Genomic DNA, 5,000 nt, shown 5'->3' on the forward strand with positions numbered 1-5,000 from the left:
AGAAGGCATGTCCAAACCTTTATACATCAGCTCGCCGCCAGCGCATCATTACAAAGGAGGGGGAATTTCCAACACTGCCTCTTGGGCCATGGGCTTAAAAGCAGCCAACCATTGGCGACGGGCATCGAACCAGATACGGTCACGCACAAACTATTTTTGGGGGGGAATTGGGGACTCTGTGTTTTTTGTTTTCGGCGCTCCAAAAAAAAGGGCTCGTCCGGGATTTGAACCCGGGACCTCTCGCACCCTAAGCGAGAATCATACCCCTAGACCAACGAGCCACCGCATGCAGAGAGCAGTGAGGGGGAGGGGGGTGGTCTGCTTACCTCACTTGGCGCCATGCCCCAGTCTCTCCACGGCCTGACCCCTGCATGTCACGTGGCCTGCCCCTGGCGCAAGCGCAGAGGACTGAGCTGCCTCTCAAGCAGAGAAACAAGAAGAAGAGCGGCAGCCTTCGCTGGCCAAAGGCCATCTGCTGCCGCTCGATCGGGCTCGATCAGGCGAGATATATGTGGCCGACCGGCCTAGAGCGCAAACCTGTACTGCTCAGGGTGGGCAGCTTCCCAGCAGGAGGATGTGTCTTGAAAGCCGACAGAGGCAAGAAGGCCACAATCCCTCATCCCGCTCCAAGCTCTGGATTCCTGCGAATTTCAGAAGAGAACTCTGGGGCAGCATGGCTTCTGTCATCTCCCAACAGCCTCTCTGTTCTTGCTATGTAAATACCTTTACATCCCCCGAACTGAGCATGTCTGTTTTTTTATTTTTATTTTGCTGAGGTGTGGTGCCTTCAACGACCGACAGGTGGCAGGAGAGCACTTTCTCCAACTGTGAAGGGGACTTTTTTCACTTCCTGAGTAGACTGGGCTCAGTGACATATGCCACCAAGCCAGCCACTAGAAAATGCAGGTTTTGCAGCCGTGGGCCAGTGGGGGTTTAAGGGCAGGTGTGCCTCCGGCGTCTCTGGCAGACAGCTCCAGTTGCAAGGCAGCAGAAGAGAACAGGGAGGCTTGCCGGGCGCTGCATTCGGGGGCCCCCACGAGGTTTTCCGCAAGCCTTACACTCTGAAATGTGCTCAAAAAAATGAGCCCGGCTTGTCAGGAGTGGGATTTGAACCCACGCCTCCAATCGGAGACCAGAACACCCAGATGCAGGGAAGAGCTGCGCCTCTTGAGTCTGGCGCCTTAGACCACTCGGCCACCCTGACAGCTATGGGCAGGATTGGGAAAGATTCTTCAGTACCCAATGTCGCCAGGTGCCAGCGCTGGTTTTCATGCCCCGATCTCTGCATCAAAAGTACCCAAACACTCACTTAAGGACCCAGGGATGGCAGGAAACGCCCACTGATGGAGCCAGTGGACAGTTTGCAGGGTGCAAATAAGGGCTGGCCTCAGATCACTCATGGCGTAGTGCCGGCCTGTCCATACCTGTCGAAACCTGCATGCGGTCAAATGTGTCCGATTGACATTGTGGAAATAAAAAGAAACCAGCACCATGTTTCTGCCCGGTCTCGAACCGGGGACCTTTCGTGTGTTAGGCGAATGTGATAACCACTACACTACAGAAACAGCTCTGGTAGGCTGCGCTCTAGTGTGCTGGGACAGCTTTCAGCTGAAAGGCTTTGTGGCACTGATGTCTCATGGGGCCCGCTGGTACCTGCCAGGTGGCACACACCAACGTGAAATTTTGGCGCAAGCCTGCGCCGGATCTACATGGCAGCACTCACAGCACCTCACACACAGGCTGCAGACACATACAAAAGACCAAGCTGGATGCAACAGTGGCACGAGCCATGGCAGTCCCCACCCAGAAGGCATGTCCAAACCTTTATACATCAGCTCGCCGCCAGCGCATCATTACAAAGGAGGGGGAATTTCCAACACTGCCTCTTGGGCCATGGGCTTAAAAGCAGCCAACCATTGGCGACGGGCATCGAACCAGATACGGTCACGCACAAACTATTTTTGGGGGGGAATTGGGGACTCTGTGTTTTTTGTTTTCGGCGCTCCAAAAAAAAAGGGCTCGTCTGGGATTTGAACCCGGGACCTCTCGCACCCTAAGCGAGAATCATACCCCTAGACCAACGAGCCACCGCATGCAGAGAACAGTGAGGGGGAGGGGGGTGGTCTGCTTACCTCACTTGGCGCCATGCCCCAGTCGCTCCACGGCCTGACCCCTGCGTGTCACGTGGCCTGCCCCTGGCGCAAGCGCAGAGGACTGAGCTGCCTCTCAAGCAGAGAAACAAGAAGAAGAGCGGCAGCCTTCGCTGGCCAAAGGCCATCTGCTGCCGCTCGATCGGGCTCGATCAGGCGAGATATATGTGGCCGACCGGCCTAGAGCGCAAACCTGTACTGCTCAGGGTGGGCAGCTTCCCAGCAGGAGGATGTGTCTTGAAAGCCGACAGAGGCAAGAAGGCGCACTCCCTCAGCCCGCTCCAACCTCTGGATTCCTGCGAATTTCAGAAGAGAACTCTGGGGCAGCATGGCTTCTGTCATCTCCCAACAGCCTCTCTGTTCTTGCTATGTAAATACCTTTACATCCCCCGAACTGAGCATGTCTGTTTTTTTATTTTTATTTTGCTGAGGTGTGGTGCCTTCAACGACCGACAGGTGGCAGGAGAGCACTTTCTCCAACTGTGAAGGGGACTTTTTTCACTTCCTGAGTAGACTGGGCTCAGTGACATATGCCACCAAGCCAGCCACTAGAAAATGCAGGTTTTGCAGCCGTGGGCCAGTGGGGGTTTAAGGGCAGGTGTGCCTCCGGCGTCTCTGGCAGACAGCTCCAGTTGCAAGGCAGCAGAAGAGAACAGGGAGGCTTGCCGGGCGCTGCATTCGGGGGCCCCCACGAGGTTTTCCGCAAGCCTTACACTCTGAAATGTGCTCAAAAAAATGAGCCCGGCTTGTCAGGAGTGGGATTTGAACCCACGCCTCCAATCGGAGACCAGAACACCCAGATGCAGGGAAGAGCTGCGCCTCTTGAGTCTGGCAACCACTCGGCCACCCTGACAGCTATGGGCAGGATTGGGAAAGATTCTTCAGTACCCAATGTCGCCACGTGCCAGCGCCGGTTTTCATGCCCCGATCTCTGCATCAAAAGTACCCAAACACTCACTTAAGGACCCAGGGATGGCAGGAAACGCCCACTGATGGAGCCAGTGGACAGTTTGCAGGGTGCAAATAAGGGCTGGCCTCAGATCACTCATGGCGTAGTGCCGGCCTGTCCATACCTGTCGAAACCTGAATGCGGTCAAATGTGTCCGATTGACATTGTGGAAATAAAAAGAAACCAGCACCATGTTTCTGCCCGGTCTCGAACCGGGGACCTTTTGCGTGTTAGGCGAATGTGATAACCACTACACTACAGAAACAGCTCTGGTAGGCTGCGCTCTAGTGTGCTGGGACAGCTTTCAGTTGAAAGGCTTTGTGGCACTGATGTCTCTAGGGGCCCGCTGGTACCTGCCAGGTGGCACACACCAACGTGAAAGTTTGGCGCAAGCCTGCGCCGGACCTACATGGCAGCACTCACAGCACCTCACACACAGGCTGCAGACACATACAAAAGACCAAGCTGGATGCAACAGTGGCGCGAGCCATGGCAGTCCCCACCCAGAAGGCATGTCCAAACCTTTATACATCAGCTCGCCGCCAGCGCATCATTACAAAGGAGGGGGAATTTCCAACACTGCCTCTTGGGCCATGGGCTTAAAAGCAGCCAACCATTGGCGACGGGCATCGAACCAGATACGGTCACGCACAAACTATTTTTGGGGGGGAATTGGGGACTCTGTGTTTTTTGTTTTCGGCGCTCCAAAAAAAAGGGCTCGTCCGGGATTTGAACCCGGGACCTCTCGCACCCTAAGCGAGAATCATACCCCTAGACCAACGAGCCACCGCATGCAGAGAGCAGTGAGGGGGAGGGGGGTGGTCTGCTTACCTCACTTGGCGCCATGCCCCAGTCTCTCCACGGCCTGACCCCTGCGTGTCACGTGGCCTGCCCCTGGCGCAAGCGCAGAGGACTGAGCTGCCTCTCAAGCAGAGAAACAAGAAGAAGAGCGGCAGCCTTCGCTGGCCAAAGGCCATCTGCTGCCGCTCGATCGGGCTCGATCAGGCGAGATATATGTGGCCGACCGGCCTAGAGCGCAAACCTGTACTGCTCAGGGTGGGCAGCTTCCCAGCAGGAGGATGTGTCTTGAAAGCCGACAGAGGCAAGAAGGCGCACTCCCTCAGCCCGCTCCAACCTCTGGATTCCTGCGAATTTCAGAAGAGAACTCTGGGGCAGCATGGCTTCTGTCATCTCCCAACAGCCTCTCTGTTCTTGCTATGTAAATACCTTTACATCCCCCGAACTGAGCATGTCTGTTTTTTTATTTTTATTTTGCTGAGGTGTGGTGCCTTCAACGACCGACAGGTGGCAGGAGAGCACTTTCTCCAACTGTGAAGGGGACTTTTTTCACTTCCTGAGTAGACTGGGCTCAGTGACATATGCCACCAAGCCAGCCACTAGAAAATGCAGGTTTTGCAGCCGTGGGCCAGTGGGGGTTTAAGGGCAGGTGTGCCTCCGGCGTCTCTGGCAGACAGCTCCAGTTGCAAGGCAGCAGAAGAGAACAGGGAGGCTTGCCGGGCGCTGCATTCGGGGGCCCCCACGAGGTTTTCCGCAAGCCTTACACTCTGAAATGTGCTCAAAAAAATGAGCCCGGCTTGTCAGGAGTGGGATTTGAACCCACGCCTCCAATCGGAGACCAGAACACCCAGATGCAGGGAAGAGCTGCGCCTCTTGAGTCTGGCGCCTTAGACCACTCGGCCACACTGACAGCTATGGGCAGGATTGGGAAAGATTCTTCAGTACCCAATGTCGCCAGGTGCCAGCGCTGGTTTTCATGCCCCGATCTCTGCATCAAAAGTACCCAAACACTCACTTAAGGACCCAGGGATGGCAGGAAACGCCCACTGATGGAGCCAGTGGACAGTTTGCAGGGTGCAAATAAGGGCTGGCCTCAGATCACT

The 5,000-nt window shown here is 55.6% G+C and overlaps 5 non-coding genes across 5 annotated transcripts; all 5 read right to left on the reverse strand.

Moving 5' to 3' along the window:
• Nucleotides 1–209: 209 nt before the first annotated feature.
• Nucleotides 210–281, reverse strand: TRNAP-AGG (transfer RNA proline (anticodon AGG)). Its single transcript has one exon. It is a non-coding gene; the product is annotated as a tRNA-Pro (tRNA).
• An 811-nt stretch (nucleotides 282–1,092) lies between these two features.
• On the reverse strand, nucleotides 1,093–1,204 carry TRNAL-CAA (transfer RNA leucine (anticodon CAA)). Its single transcript has 2 exons — nucleotides 1,167–1,204; nucleotides 1,093–1,138 (listed from the first exon to the last, which is right to left on the reverse strand). It is a non-coding gene; the product is annotated as a tRNA-Leu (tRNA).
• A 288-nt stretch (nucleotides 1,205–1,492) lies between these two features.
• Nucleotides 1,493–1,565, reverse strand: TRNAV-AAC (transfer RNA valine (anticodon AAC)). Its single transcript has one exon. It is a non-coding gene; the product is annotated as a tRNA-Val (tRNA).
• Nucleotides 1,566–3,291: 1,726 nt separating this feature from the next.
• On the reverse strand, nucleotides 3,292–3,364 carry TRNAV-AAC (transfer RNA valine (anticodon AAC)). The gene has a single exon. It is a non-coding gene; the product is annotated as a tRNA-Val (tRNA).
• Nucleotides 3,365–3,813: 449 nt separating this feature from the next.
• TRNAP-AGG (transfer RNA proline (anticodon AGG)) lies at nucleotides 3,814–3,885 on the reverse strand. The gene has a single exon. It is a non-coding gene; the product is annotated as a tRNA-Pro (tRNA).
• Nucleotides 3,886–5,000: the final 1,115 nt, after the last annotated feature.

This window comes from Ambystoma mexicanum, chromosome 2q, assembly GCF_040938575.1.
Source record: "Ambystoma mexicanum isolate Mex_15411 chromosome 2q, UKY_AmexF1_1, whole genome shotgun sequence".
Classification (NCBI taxonomy): domain Eukaryota; kingdom Metazoa; phylum Chordata; class Amphibia; order Caudata; family Ambystomatidae; genus Ambystoma; species Ambystoma mexicanum.